Source organism: Aquarana catesbeiana, linkage group LG05, assembly GCF_042186555.1.
Source record: "Aquarana catesbeiana isolate 2022-GZ linkage group LG05, ASM4218655v1, whole genome shotgun sequence".
Lineage (NCBI taxonomy): Eukaryota > Metazoa > Chordata > Amphibia > Anura > Ranidae > Aquarana > Aquarana catesbeiana.
In genome coordinates this window covers 288894295-288910806 of record NC_133328.1, presented here as the reverse complement: position 1 = coordinate 288910806, position 16512 = coordinate 288894295, and positions in this window count along the sequence as shown.

Sequence of the window (16512 nt, the reverse complement as noted above, 5' to 3'; positions counted from 1 at the left end):
ATATATAATATAATCAAATATACTGCCATTAACTGAATAACCTGCCTGCTTAATCTAACTTAAGCTATCTCTCTGTCCACGCCAACAAATCTACGCATGGCCGCTCTGTAAGTAGCCTTATATAGTGTGGGGCATGGACTTAGTCCCTCTGAGCCATGATTGGCCAAAGGCACACTGCCTTTAGCCAATTGTGGCTCTCGCAGCAGAGCGCTCTGTGATTGGCCAAAGCATGCAGGTCAGGTGCATGCTTTGGCCAATCATCATACAGCAATGCACTGCGATCTCGCAGTGCATTATGGGGCATTATGGGGCATTCCGTGGCACTCAAATTTTCCATGAATGCCCCATAATGTTTGGCGAATGGGCGAACACCCGATGTCCGAATCGGACTTATGTTTGGTCCGAACATCGAGCTCATCCCTAGTTATCTGTAATATAACATTTAGTTCTTTTTTGGGTAAATATACTGTACATTTTTTTTTTTTTCCACCAAGTTAATTGTGTTATAATTTATTTTTGTGTGTTCTGTAGTTTTTTTTTTTTTTTTTAATAGAATCCCACAACTGACATTTTTTGCTTCTAAATTGATACTCTGTGGTTGAAGATTAGTTCCTGGTTCCTCTGTGATTATGTCTGGTCCTGTGGTGTTATGTGTGATGGCTATACTACAGTTCCACTAGTTCCAGTGGAAATATACTGTACATGTTAAGTACAAGCCATGTAAGTATTTACATTTGGCTTGGTATCAGCTTTTACAGTCCCTGTACAGCAAAGATCAAAGATGGAGCTGGAGAAGCAACATGAGAAACCAATCAGGTGTGCAAGGAGCATACTGATTGTAGGGGGAAGTAGAGTGACTTAAATTTAAGGGGAAAAAAGCTTAAAATGGAAACCAAATCAGCCACTACATCTAAGGACTGGTAAGCTGCATTTTATTTTTGAGTTTAGATACACCTTAACAATTTGAAACTGCATCTGACTGCCCTGCTTGATCATGTCTGATCTCTTAGCAGTGACTCGATTAGTTATTTTCTAAACCTCCATATGCCTAGTACACACAATAAAAAAATCAGATGAAAAATACTGCTTTTGGAGCAACCGTCCGATAATCTGATCATTAGTACACAGCTTTCGAGAGCTGATCGCGTCAGTTCATGCGAAAATATCGGAAGGGACAACAGTGACATTTTTTTCTCATGCGATAACAGACCAAACAATTTTTTGTGTAATTAGTATAGTATTTGTATGAAAAAAAATGTGACCAAGACCACACATGCTCGGAAACGAAAGAGTACACTACAATACAATACAATACAATACAATATATCACTTCGGAAGTTGTATTCTGTCTTAGGAGAATTTTTGTAACTTTAGTAACCTATTGGTTTTCGATATTAGACTAGCATGCAAAAAAAAAAGATATTCCTATCGTGTGTACTAGGCATTAATTCAATAAACCAACATAAAAGCAGCTGGGAGCAACAAGTATGGTAAGTAAGAACATAGGGCCAAAATACAGCAGCAATCATTGAACCCGTATAGGTGGCCACCTTTTACATTTTGGACTAAAATGTCTTTTTTAGTTTTAAAAGTGACACCCCGTATACACTGTTAGAATATGAATATTAACCCCCATTTTCTAACACATTGTTAAAATAATCCAGTAAAACAGAACAGACAGGTTCTCAAAGTATCTACCATCACAGCAGTCAAAGTTTATTAAAAATACATTGAAAGAATCTAACCTTTAACATTCTTTGCTTTTTCAACAGAAAGCTGTACAGTATATTAAATCTGCCTATAAAAGGCCATGTAGTAATAACATTACATCTAGTAAAATCATTAATTCACACTTGTCTTATTTCACCGCCAACACATACACTACAAAAGAAATTATTTTTAACATTTTGTAAGCACAAAAGCTAATGTAGTATGACTTTGTCATTTTAAACCAGAAGCTGTAGATCAGCCACTTTATAATGTCATTTTTTTAATGTAACACAAATACTACTCCTGCTCTGCCTGGTCTCATGGGAAGTAAAAACTAGTGTATCCAATTAATTGAACAGGAAAGAACATAAAGGCATAGTAAGAGATGAAATTAAAAAAACAGTTGAAGTTACTGTATGTTTTCTGATTAAACCCTGTACATGGCAGTGCTTAGCAATCATGTTCACCTAATTGCATGTGTCAAAGCTGAGAGTTTTTTGTAAATGGCATCACAGCGAGATTCATTTTAATTGAGGCTGAGATGCTGTATATTGTATCCTGCCTTCGTGTAGGTGTATCGTGCAGTAGAAGTATTGTATGTGGCATGAACGGTGTGACTTGGGGAAGCCCTGAAGGCTTTTAGTTTAATAGTACTGAAAATCTAATAATGCCCAAATCACAACTGCTGAAGTCAAAAAATGCAATTTACAGTACAAACACAAAACGTTTTACAAAATTCTTATGTCACTGCCTTGTATGCCATTTAAAAGTATATGTTCCCCCAGGGCAATGCATTTTAACTTCTGCCATGGCTTGATTACAACTGTAACACCATTTGCTGAAAAATGAACTTTATGACACCTTATAGAAAATGCATTTGTTTCATGTAGGAAAAATACATCTCAAACATATCTTTTTAGGGTATTGTGACTGAATGCTCTTTAGAGCTCGTAACTGATTTATTCCATCAACACTAAAATGACAACATATGAAATAATGTATTTAAATAACTTTTACTTTTGCATATTCCATTGAAGTCCTGAGGCATCAGGGCATTAAACACACTATGGGGGTTATTTACTATAGTAAAATCCACTTTGCACTGAAAGTGCACTTGGAATTGCAGTCGCTGTAGAGCCGAGAGGGACATGCAAGGAAAATAAAAAACAGTATTTTAGCTTGCACATGATTGGATAATAAAATCAGCAGAGCTTCCATTCATTTCAGATCTACCCCTTAGATTTAGAGCGATTACACTTCCAAGTGCACTCGCAGTGCAAAGTGGATTTGCCTTTCGTAAATAACCCCCATGTGATCTTGACTTTCATAATCACGACAGGTTGGTTTTTTTGCTATGCAAATGAATATTAGTATTGGTCAATGCAAATGTCACTCTACAAAGTTCAAAATTAGGAAACAAAAAAACAGTCCACTTTAGATGTATAGTATAAGCTGACATAAGGTAGTGGGATTGGCAAAACCACTTTAAAATGTAATTTTGAAATGTAAGATAAGCAGCACTCCTGCTCACCAGATATCAAGGGAAGTAAACTACAAATGTTGAACATATTTTAAAGGGGAACTTCAGCCTTACCATCAGTCTTTAAAAGCACTACAGGCTCTTCTGCTTTATTGAAATTGCTCACACTGATTTTACTACACACTGGGGTTTATTTACTAAAGGAAAATCCACTTTGCACTGCAAGTGCACTTTAAAGTGCACTAAAAGTGCACGTGGAAGTAGAGTCGCTGTAGATCCGAAGGGGACATGCAAGGAAAATAAATGCACTTGCAGTGCAAAGTGGATTTGCCTTTCGTAAATAACCCCCACTGAGAATGTTTCTAAGTGTTCATTAGAAGCTGCAAAAAGCCAGACAGCTTCCACCTCATTTCTTGCTGGAGGACATCCAGCAACATCTAGCTGCCCACCCACTCTGCAGTATGACCTTTGCCTCTATTGGGGAAACAGGCTCTTGGGACATACAGCAGTCAAAGGCAATATAAGTACTACAACACACTGGGGGTTATTCACTAAAGGAAAATCCACTTTGCACTGCAAGTGCACTTGGAAGTAAAGTCTCTGTAGATCCGAGGGGGACATGCAAGGAAAATAAAAAACAGAATTTTAGCTTGCACATGATTGTATGATAAAATCAGCAGAGCTTCCACTCATTTCAGATCTACCCCTTAGATTTAGAGCGACTACACTTCCAAGTGCACTTTCAAGTACGCTTGCAGTACAAAGTGGATTTGCCTTTCGTAAATAACCCCCACTGTGTACAAATGGATCTTTACAGATAGTGGGGCTTCACAGTGCCTTGAAAAAGTATTCACATCCCTTGAAATTTTCCACATTTTGTCATGTTACAACCACAAACGTAAATGTATTTTATTTGGGATTTTATGTGATAGACCAACACAAAGTGGCACATAATTGTGAAGCGAAAGAAAAATGATAAATGGTTTTCCAAATTTCTTACAAATATCTGAAAAGTGTGGCATGCATTTGTATTCAGCCCCCCAAGTCAATACTTTGTAGAACCACCTTTCTCTGCAATTACAGCTGCAAGTCTTTTTGGGAATGTCTCTACCAGCTTTGCACATCTAGAGTGACATTTTTGCCCATTTTTCTTTGCAAAATAGCTCAAGCTCTGTCAGATTGGATCATGGAGAACATCTGTGAACAGCAATTTTCAAGTCTTGCCACAGATTCCCAATTGTATTTAGGTTTGGACTTTGACTGGGCCATTCTAACACATGAATATGCTTTGATCGAAACCATTCCATTGTAGCTCTGGATGTATGTTTAGGGTCGTAGTCCTGCTGGAAGGTAAACCTTCACCCCAGTCTCAAGCCTTTTGCAGGTTTTCTTCTAAGATTGCCCTGTATTTGGCTCCATTCATCTTCTCATCAACTCTGACCAGCTTCCCTGTCCCTGCTGAAGAAAAGCATCCCCACAACATGATGCTGTTACCACCATGTTTCACGCTGGGGATGGTGTGTTCAGGGTGATGTGCAGTGTTAGTTTTCCGCCACACATAGCGTTTTACTTTTAGGCCAAAAAGTTCAATTTTGGTTTCATCTGACCAGAGCACTTTTTTATTGGTAAAATAACAATAAGGTTTACATTGCCTTTAGTTACAGAAAATGAGGCATAACAAGGTATTCGGCAACACTGACAGTCAAAGCTAACAAGCAGTAAATCTTGTAACACAGAGAAAAACAAGAATAAAAGGGAGCTTTTCTTCCGCTGACTTTGGTAAGGTGGACACTTATAGAAAACAATGAGATATAGTTGTGAAAAGTCACTTGTACAAATGCATTTGTCCCAATGCTATTAGTTCTGTATGACATTTACGGATGTTTGGGTGTATTTCCTAATTAGAATCGAAACTTTGCTCTATCATAGTGGTTAATGTGGAGTATCTATTTCAGCTCAACAATTGGACAGCTAAGGGTGGTTGAACATCAGTGTTTACAACTAAGGGATTCTGTTCGAAGGGGAGACTAGCTTATGGTGTAAACCTAAATTTATAGGAAAGGGAAGACACAGAGGGGGAGGGGAGGAGGGGATAAGAGAAGAAGGAGAACGGAGGGGTGGAAAGGGGGGGGGGTGAGGGGGGTGAGGAAGGGGTCAGAAATATCTCGCAGTCTCCACCACCCTATCTGAAGGTTTGCATTCCCGCGGGTAGGGTTACCCAACTGGTGGGTCTTTAGGTGGGTACGTGCAAGACGTAACAAGCGGCCTCCCCCATTCTTCCCTTGTTTAGGTGGGGGAGGTCGGCCATCACATATTTTGATAGATTTAGCATCTGCATGTAATAAAGAAGTTGTTGGGAGTTGCCAGCGTCCTAGGGATCGCGATCTGTGTGGATTTGGTTGGTCAACTGTTTATATTGGTCAGTGGTACAGAAGTGGGACCAACAGGCCCATGTGTTTGAGAATTTGGTTGGGCAGTCTTTGGCTATGGCGATTAGTTCCTCCATTTCCGCAATTTTTTTCTACTCGTTTGAGCCACTCCGGGATAGTGGGCGCATGGGTTGATCCCCAATGAAGAGGGATACACAACTTGGCTGCATTTAGTAAGGGTGGTATTAGCGTTTTGCGGTATCGATGTGACGGAATGTCCGAGTGATGAAGGAGGCATTGTGCTGAGGAGTGCTCTAGAGTGTATGTGGAGATTTGTGAGGTCAGTTCCCTAACTTGGGTCCAAAAAGGTTGGATTAAGGGACAGGACCACCATTTGTGTTCTAATGTACCCACTTCATTGGTACATCTCCAGCATTTGTCAGGTAGGGTAGTATAGAATTTGTGAATGACTACAGGGGTTCTGTACCAACGCATTCAAATTTTATAATTATTCTCTTTAATCGAGACATTAAGGGAGCCTTTATGGGTTATCATAGAAATGTGTTCCCATTGTGCCTCTGTTAAGTCTGTTTGTAAGTCTCTTTCCCAGTTTATGCAAGCTTTATTAGTTTTCATTGAGCTTCCCAAGGAGAGCAGGTTGTAAACGTTTGAGATCATATGCTGCTGGGGTGTAGAGTGAGCGCAGAGCTGTTCAAATGTCATAAGTGGACGAGAGACTGAGGAAGCACTATCAATTTCTTTTAAGAAATGTCTGATCTGGAAATATGTCCAGAGTGGAAAGGCATTACTGTTTGCATTGATTGGTAGGGATGAACGCTCCAGAAATGTACCCGATCGGAAGAAGTGATGGGCTAGGACCCTTAAGTGTTGCCAGGTATCCGTCAGAAAATTAGTGGACATACCTGGTGGGAATGCTGGGTTGTGTTTTACCGGAGTGAGGGGTCCCGGATTGGAGGAAATGTGTAGCTTCCGGCAAGCTTCCTTAAAGTATTGGAGTGTCGGGGCAATGAGAGGATGACTATTTAGCATTTTCGGGGTGTGTTTGGACAAAATCCAAGGCAAGGATCATAGTGGTAGTGGGGAGAATGCATGTTCAAGGGTGACCCAGTCTTTACGTTTGTCGTGCACTGACCAGTCTATAATTCTAGAGAGGTGACAAGCCCAATAATATTTCTTGAGATCCGGGAGGCCGATGCCCCCTTTTGTCTTAGGGTGTGTTAGTTGATCGTATGCTATTCTAGGTCTTTTCTGTCTCCATAGAAATCTAGTGCACAATCGTTTGTAGAGTTGGAAGAAAGTTGGGGGGAGTTTAATGGGTATGGTTTGTAAGATATAGAGGATGCGGGGAAGGATATTCATCTTTAGAATTGCTGCCCTGCCAAACCAGGAAAAATGGGGATTATTCCATTTGCTTAGGTCGTTCGTAATGGTTTGGAGGATGGGTTGATAATTTTTGGAGTATAGGTCTGAAAGCTTTGCCGGCAATTGTATCCCGAGGTATTTAATCTGATCATGTCTCCATTTAAAGGGGAAGTTGCTTTTGCATTGTGTTACCGATTCCTGTGGGAGGGAGATATTTAGGGCCTGGGATTTTGTGAAATAGATCTTATAGTTGGAAATGGTGTGAAAGATATTTGCTTCTTTTAAGAGGTTTGGGATCGATATGTGTGGCTCCCTCAGGAATAGTAATATGTCATCGGCGAAAGCAGCGATCTTGTAGGTGCGATCGGCGATGTGGAAGCCCTTGATGTTGTTGTTGGATCTGAGACATTGGAGGAAGGCATCCCTGTCTGGTTCCATTATTAATAGAGAAGGCGTTCGACAGGTGGCCGTTAACACGTACCCTAGCGGTTGGAGTGGTATAGAGGGACATGATAGCATTGAACATCCGATCTTGGAGACCAATACGTCTCAGGACTGCTCCTAGATAGTCCCATGCCAACCTGTCGAAGGCCTTCTCTGCATCTAGAGACAGAAAGAAACCCTTATGTTTTTGATCGTAATCCAATGATGTATATTCAGCGCCTTGATTGTGTTGTCTCTAGCCTCTCTTCCAGGTATAAACCCCACTTGGTCCCTCCCTATCAGGGAAGGTAGGAGAGGTAAAAGACGGGAGGCTAGAATCTTGGCATAAAGTTTTACATCAACGTTTAATAAGGATATCGGCCTATAATTACTCACTGAGGTAGGGTCTTTTTCATCTTTTGGGATCACTGTGATGTGTGCTTCTAGGAACCTATGGAAGGGGAGGGTGGATGATGTTAAGGAGTTAAAGGTCCTAACCAGATGTGGGGCCAAAGTATCTGTAAAGGTTTTAAAGTATGTGGCTGTCAGTCCATCTGGACCAGGACTTTTGCCATTTTTAAGTTGCTTGATAGCTGCTTTGAGTTCTTCTTCCGATATAGGATTTTCAAGGTGTGCAGCGTCTTCTTTATCTATGGGTTTGGGGGAAAATTTGTTGAGAAAAGACTTGTTTACCTTACTTCTATTTTCAGATCCATAATGGCTTGTGTCATGTTTCGGGAGATTGTATAGTTTAGAGTAGTAGGACTCAAATTGGGCTGCTATGTCTGTCGAGGTGATGTGGGACTTCCCCTGATGATCTTTAATAGTATGAATGGTTGCATGTGCTTTCCTGGTCTGGAGGGCCTTAGCAAGGTATTTACCGCATTTATTGCCGAATTCATAGTAAATCTTTTGGTGCAACAAAAATTTGCGTTGCGTCTTACGGTTCAGTTCCTCACGTAACATTTTCCTGGTTAGGGTGAGTTCGTGATAAGTTTGCTGTGCTTGTATTTGTTTGTGGGCAAGTTCAAGCCTTTTAATCTTGTCAAGGAGATCTGTGATTTTCTGTTGTTGGGCTTTTTGACGCGAAGCTTTAAGAGCAATGAGTTTACCTCTGACTACGCACTAGTGGGCTTCCCATTGTGTGAGAGGGGCTATGTCCGGCGTGTCGTTTTCTAGGAAAAAGGTGTGTATGCAACTATTGATATCGTTGACTACTTCTTCCAAAGTAAGCAGGGACGAATCTAGGCGCCAAATGTTTTTGGGAATGTGTTTGTTAGGGAATGTCAGGGTCATTGTAATTGGGTGGTGGTCCGACAGCAACATTGGTTCAATGGTGGCAGTAGAAAGAAAGGGGATATCTTTCTGGGACAGGAACAGATAGTCGATTCTCGAATATTTGTTATGTGGGGCCGAAAAGAAAGTAAAGTCTTTCTCGTCAGGGTGGAGGGAGCGCCACGTATCGTGTAAAAGAAGGTCTTGGATTTGTAGATTAATTTGTCGGATAGCTTTGTAAGGTAGAGAGGTCGTGTCTGTGGAGGTGTCTAAGATTGGGGAAAGAGCGACATTGAAGTCACCCCCTAGGATGGTCAGTCCAGAGTGGAAATATGAAAGTAATCGTGAGATTGATCTAAAGAAGCTTACTTGTGCAGAATTGGGACTATATATGTTGGCCAGGGTCACAGGTCGTCCCTGGAGTCGGCCTTTCAGAAAGAGGTATCTGCCTTCTGTGTCTATGAGTGAGTCCTCGAATTGCCAGTCAAGGTTTTTGGAGATAAGAGTTGAGACCCGTTTGGACTTCGCAAGAGAATTGGTGGCATGGTATACCGTTGGAAACATGCGGTTCATGAGCTTGGGTATTTTGTTTGTGTGAAAATGTGTCTCTTGTAAGAACACTATGTTTGCCTTCAGTTTAGACATCATATCAAGAACTTGACTACGCTTCTCCGGGATGTTTAGTCCCTTTACGTTTAGCGAGACTATTTTGAGTGAAGAGGGTTTTGTGGTGGAGCGTATGTGTGTCATAGTGGACTATTGTTCAGTCAGAACGCTAATAATTGAGCGGTAAGCAGAAGGTAGCTACTCTTTCCCGCGGGAGTTGGAAGGGTTCGGAGACAAGAGCTGTTTGCGAGTTTTGTCTTGGCCGGGAAGTGGTGGTGGCAGAGACTGCAAGGTGAGAAGAGAAAGGAGAGAAGAGGAAGGGGAGAAAGGGGGTAAAGGAGAAACAAAAGGAGAGAGAGAGAGAGAGAGGGAGAGAAAGAGAGAGAGAGGGAGAGAGAGAGAGAGAGAGAGAGAGAGGGGGAGAGGAGAGGAGAGGAGAGGAGAGAAGAGGAGAAGAGAGGGGGGCGGGAAGTAGGGGGAAGAGGGAGAGAAGGAGTATGTGGTAAGTGAACTGGGATTTCTAGAGAAGTGGGATTCCGGAGTGAGGGCGGTTATGTATAACCTACCCTAAGGTTCGAAAAGTATCCGGTACGGTTTGACAGGAGTATCTAGGTTCCTGTCTTGTGGGGGGGTGAGAAGTGTCGGATCGAAACGGTCGAGACTCAGTATCCCCCGTCCACCGAGGTTCATGCCTATGAGTACTTGAAGGAGCCAACGTTGTTTTAAGAGCTATACATAATAACCTTGGTTCTAAGCTCATGGGGGTCAAGTATGAGACATTTCAGACAGGTCATTTAGCAGATCTATTGGATCAGCATTGAATAAACAATAATAGTACTGAAGTGTAAAACAAGGTAGATTGGTATCAAAACCAGAACCTTAACGGAGGTCCTCTTAACTTAAAAGTAAAAGTAAGCCCCATTGTATCACCAGGGAAATGGAGATGTGGGGGGATTCTAACATTTATACATAACAACACTGTTAGTAATATTCTTCCAAAGTATTCAACATCATCGGGCTGCTACTGAATCTATATTGGAAAGTAACCCTTCTCGCTTATGTGTGTGCTCGGGCAGTAATCAGGTTATGATCGGTAGTTTTGCATATTATACTCTAAGTTGAGTTGGGAAGTAGACATCTCTAACCTTAATATGTATTTAATATCTTAGAGGATACAAGGTGAGACAGCCCATATCCTCTTTGAGATGATGTTAGTTAGGTGTTCGCAACAAGTATAATTCGTTTTGGGAGTATTCCAATCGATTGGACACCTAGGATTTAAGGATACCGCTGAGCAAGAGAGAGGGGTCTTTCTAACATATTGTATCATTTAAACAAACATATAACATCTTACCAGCGTAAGGTGCCAGAAGGAAGGGTGAGGCCCCCACAGACTCCACTTTTCGGAGGTTAATTAGAGTGACTAAAGCTTGAATACTTAGAGGGCGGTTGAAGGGTTAGATTCTCCTAATTATAAGAGAGGTGAGGGATATCAAAGCGGAGTAAATCCATTGCTTGACATGGAAGGGAAGCTGGCATCTGTGTAGCGGCACCCCCCCTAAGTCACCCGAGCAGAGAGTCTGAAAATACATTCACAAGAAATATGGAGCTTCGGAACCGGATATTACTGCGAGCAGAACGGACAAAGAGGCTTGTGTGCAGCACACCTGCTAGAGTAAGTAAGATTGGGGGGAGGGTGGGGTAGGATGGAGAGGAAGGGGGGGAGTTGGGTAGGGACAGGTATGTAGGGAAGGGCAAAGGAGGGTGAGGGAAAGGCATGGGGAGAGGAGCTGGATGGTATTTCAAGTGAAAGCCTTATTTGTAAGGCTGCGAATGTATATTTAAAGGGGTCAATTAGTCTCTTGGTACAGGGAAATAGGCAAAGTAGTGGAGCGTATAGGATTGCCCCAAAGAAAGCGTCTTTTACCTTAGAGACCGCCAGATCTTCTAGAAGGATCAGACATTGCGCGGGGGTCTCCCAAGGGGCAAGTCCGACTCACAGTTTAGCTGGGGGTGTTTCCACTTGTTCGGGGACCAGTTCTCTTGGTGGGCGATCAGGAGCAATTGAGGATAAGTGCTACTGGAAGGAAAGAAGAAAAGTTATCTGTAAAGTAGCCGACTTCGGGAAACGCTTGCCGTCTTGGGTATTCTTGGTGGGTGTTGCATGCAGGTTCCTGTCTTGAGAAGGCGTATTCAGACTAGAGAAATACAGGATGGTAGGGTTGAGAATGTTCAGTTGGATCTGTCATGGCGGGCTCTTCTGTGGGCCGGGGAGGCCGTAGGGCTGTTGTGTGGGGCACTCCGGGTGTCTGATATGGTAGGTTCCCTCGGTGGGGTGTGTCTGCGGCGTCTTATATGGAAGTCGTCACGGACTGGAATAGCATCAGTAGAGGCTGAACTTCTCATGCGCGGCGGACGGAGGGTGGAATACCAATCTGGGATGTCAATGCGTGGAAGGTTTAGTGCTTCACAAAAACCGGGCAGATCTTCTGGTAGGTGTAGGTTTGCGGTGCGACCTTGGAATGATGCAGAGAGGCAGAAGGGAAATTTCCACCGGTATTGAATTCCTTTGGTGTGCAGGAGATCAAGAAGAGGGCGTAAGTCTCTCCTATTTTGAAGGGTGATGGGCGAGAGGTCTTGAAACAACTTTATATCAGCTCCTTGGAAGAGTAAGGAGTGGCAATCTCTAGCCCTATGAAGAATTTCCTCCTTCAGTTTAAAGTTAATGAGACAGCATATCACGTCCCTGGGAGGGTCAGAGTCTCTGCCTCTGGGCCTCAAGGCTCTATGCAAACGTTCAAATTCAATGGGTGTTTCAGGAGGTCTGCCCAAGAGATCATTAAATATAGCGACAGTAGCTTTCGTGATTTGCGCATTTTCAACTGATTCAGGGATACCTCTTACCCGTATGTTGTGGCGACGGCCACGGTTGTCTAAATCTTCCATATGCCTCTGGATATCCCTGAGCTGTGAAGATTGGGCATGAGAGGAGGTCGTTAATAGCTGAATGGAGGTGTCATGGCGGGTAGCTGTGTCCTCCAAATCATCTAGGCGCACTGTCATTACCTGGGCATCTCTCCTGAGGTCCGTGATGGCTGCAGAGAGTGTGGCTTTGATGTCTTCTGCCACAGATCTCAGATCTTGCATAGAAAGGGGCTGTGTGGTACATGCTGCTGCTGAAGGCTGGGATTGCATGTGATTTCTTCCTGAAGGGCTGAGGCTGGAGGAGCGTGCGGCGTTCGAGTAGGCCCGATTTGAAGCCGGGGCCTCGCGTGCCTGGGTCCGGAAGATGTCCGGAATGTTGCGGCCGATTTGTGAACCGGATCCTCTGGGAGAGCGGGACCTGGCTGGGGATGGTTCCCTGGATGTTTTCCCCTCGGTAGGGCTAGGATGGCTCGGCTGTGCTTATTGGAAATCCCTCCGTGGACGGGAGCTCGGGATCTAAGCGGCCATTCAGCTCCGGCTCCAAGCCACGCCCCCGAGCACTTTCTTCCACATGTTTTCTGTGTCTCCCCCACATGGCTTCTCATAAACTGCAAACGGGACTTCTTATGGCTTTCTTTCAACAATGACTTTTTCTTTCCACTCTTCTTATAAATGCCAGATTTGTGGAGTGCACCACTAATAGTTGTCCCGTGGACAGATTCTCCCACCTGAGCTGTTGATCACTGCAGCGCCTCCAGAGTTACCATGGGTCTCTTGGCTGCTTCTCTAAACAATGCTTTCCTTGCCCGAGCCTGTCAGTTGCGGTGGTGACGGCCATGTCTTGTTAGGTTTAAAGTTGTGCCATACTCTTTCCATTTTCGGATGATGAATTGAACATTGGTCTGTTTGATGTTCAAAGCTTGGGATATTTTTTTATAACATAACCCTACTTTAAACTTCTCCACAACTTTATCCCTGACGTGTGGTGTGTTCCTTGGCCTTCACGATGCTGTTTGTTTACTAAGGTTATCTAACAAACCCCTAGGGGGTTCACAGAACAGCTGTATTTATACTGAGAATAAATTACACACAGGTGGACTCTATTTACTAATTAGGTGACTTCTGAAGGCAGTTGGTTCCACTAGATTTTAGTTAAGGGTATCAGAGTAAGGCTACTTTCACACTGGGGCAGGTGGGCGCTGGCAGTAAAGCGGCGCTATTTTTAGCGCCGCTTTACTGTCGTTTTAACGGCGCTATTCGGCCGCAAGCGTGGCGGCTTTAACCCCCCGCTAGCGTCTGAAAAAGGATTAAAACTGCAGCGGCGCTTTGCTGGCAGTTTGGTGGCACTGCCCCATTGTTTTCAATGGGTAGGGGTGCTTTAGGAGCGGTGAATACACCGCTCCTACAGCGCTGCAAAGATGCAGCTTGCAGGACTTTTTTGACCGTCCTGCAAGCGCACCGCTCCAATGTGAGAGCCCTCGGGCTTTCACACTGGAGACACAGGAGAGGCTCTTTACAGGTGCTACACAGGCGCTATTTTTAGTGCTGTAGCGCCTGTAAAGTTCCTCAGTGTGAAGGTAGCCTTAAGGAGGATAAATACAAATGCACTCCACACTTTTCAGATATTTATTTGTAAAAAATTTTGAAAACCATTTATCATTTTCCTTCCACTTCACAATTATGCGCCACTTTGTGTTGGTCTATCACATAAAATCCCAATAAAATTTACGTTTTTGGTTGCAATATGACAAAATGTATGAATACTTTTTCAAGGCCCTGTATGTAAATGTATTCATCATTTATTTATTCATTTTTCAGTTTGCACATATGATACCTTTTTTAAAATCACATTATTTATTGGCTTTCCTCTATCAGATGAACAAAGGTGAATTTTCAAAACTTTTTTGTGGCTCCTGGGATGTAATCTGTTATTCAGGTTTAAAAAACATTAGCATTTTACTTGCAGTACATTTTTAAATGGTTTTAACAATCAGAGTCATTAAAATCATAAATCAGGATGAAATTTCAGTGTCAACCTATTTACTATACTAATACACAAAACATTTTTTTTAAATGAAAATTATGAACCTTTATTTATATTTTCATAAAAATAACACTTTATAAAATACAGTAAACACATTTGTCACTGGTAGTACCACTATCCAACAATTAGGGTAATTAATGATAAATAAAATCATTAATGATAAATATTAATTCATTTTTAAATATCATTATGGTCATTCACACACATGTGATAAGGTTCTTATTTCTCTAGATCTCATCCTAGGAAACCTATGATTTTTTTTTAATAACCTTGAGTTTTTATGTAAAAATTTTTTTTGTTTAATATGACTTTACTATTACTTTATTTAATGTTAATAACAATAAATACTTAACTACAGTACTTATGCCCTGTACACGCGATCAGACATTCCGACAACAAAATCCATGGATTTTTTCTGACAGATGTTGGCTCAAACTTGTTTTGCATACACACGGTCGCACAAAGTTGTCGGAAAATCTGATCGTTCTGAACGCGGTGACATAAAACACATACATCGGGACTATAAAGGGGGCAGTAGCCAATAGCTTTCGTCTCTTAATTTATTCTGAGCATGCGTGGCACTTTGTGCGTCGGAATTGTCCACACACGGTCGGAATTTACGTGAATGGATTTTGTTGTAGGAAAATTTTATAGCCTGCTCTCAAACTTTGTGTGTCGGAAATTCCGATGAAAAAAGTTCGATGGAGCCCACACACGGTCGGAATTTCCGACGACAAGCCCCGATTGCACATATTCTGTTGGAAAGTCCGACCGTATGTACAGGGCATTAGAAAACAAAATACTAAGAGCTAAACAGTTTCTTACATATAAATGTGTTTCCAGGAAAAAAAGGCACTATAAAAGATTCTTCAAACCTCTTTTGAAAGGTTATAAATGCCTGGCAAGTCACTGTTCCTAGCTAGTAAAACATTTTTGTGGACAAACATTACACAGGTCAGCTTGTCACACATCTAGACCCTAGCCCCAGGGGTTTGTTTCAGGTGGATAGATTTAAACTGATAGCTTTTTCTCTGGTGACAAGAGAATTGAGTAACTTAAAGCCTGGAGGACTAGTAGAAATGCATGATTCCTTATAACAAACCCAGTAAATTGCACTGTTATGTTATCTAAATGTCTCACCTACTGATACCTTTTACATTGTGAGATGCAAAAAGTTAATGGAAAATCTTTTAAATAAATACGGCTTAACAAACATGCCATAGGTGTGAAATGTTAAAAAAAAAATTTTTACTACAAATGAAAAGTTTCACAAAAATATGTACAGCTTTCTGCAGCAGGACTTGAGTAAAGCTCATGTGTAAATAACAATGTTTAGAAATATCACTATCAATTCTAGTATTTTTTAATGTTAATCTTTTTTTATCAATAAATATTTATTCATTTTAATGTAGTACAAGAAATGTACATATTACAAATTTAGTAACAAGGAAGAAAGAGGGAAATGGCAAAATGTACTGGGCATTACATCGTAAACACAGATACTAATGCAGATATATGTCAGACACAGTGTATCACAGGAACAAAGGGTGCCAACTCTTATCTAGTCCCTTATGTGGAATGTTTATTAATACATTCATACATTAAAACAATAAAACATTCATCAGTATAGTAAACTATGGAGTCTTAACTAGACCCTTATTATAGAAGTCGTTATGGTCCATGTTGCACCACTCTGTCCACGGTTTCCACTTCTTATCAAAGGAGACTACCCACCCAGGGCTCGTTCAAAGGAGAAGTTAGTTTTAACTAAAGTAATAAAGTCAAAGGTTTGGGGCTAGATTTTCTTTCCAGTGTCTAGGTAACACAATTCTGGCAGCTATGAGGATATGGAACACAATAGTGTGAAAAGGGGAAGAGATTTCCTCAATTTAGAGGTTTAGGATTGCCAGGGCAGGTATAGGTTGGATTAAAATGTCTGTTATTGAGGATAGAAGTCTAAATGTTGATCTCCAAAAGCTTGTTAGATGTTTAAATGCCCAGAATACCAGTTTGTCCACATCCCTTCCAGCATAGTGGATAGTTGGATGTAAAAAACTTGGCCAGCTAATAGGGGGTTAGATACCATCTAGTGATTATTTTCTGGTTCATCTCCCAATGGTTGGCACAGTGGGAGGCTTTGTATATGTGGAAAAGCAGAAAGCCATTGTGAGGGAGAGAAGGTACATTGAAGGTTTTCTTCCAATTACAGAAGGGGGGGGAGGTTTCGTAAAAAACAGTTTATGCTGGAGGATGTTGTAGAATAAAGATATACCTTTGACAGTGGTAATTTCCAAGGG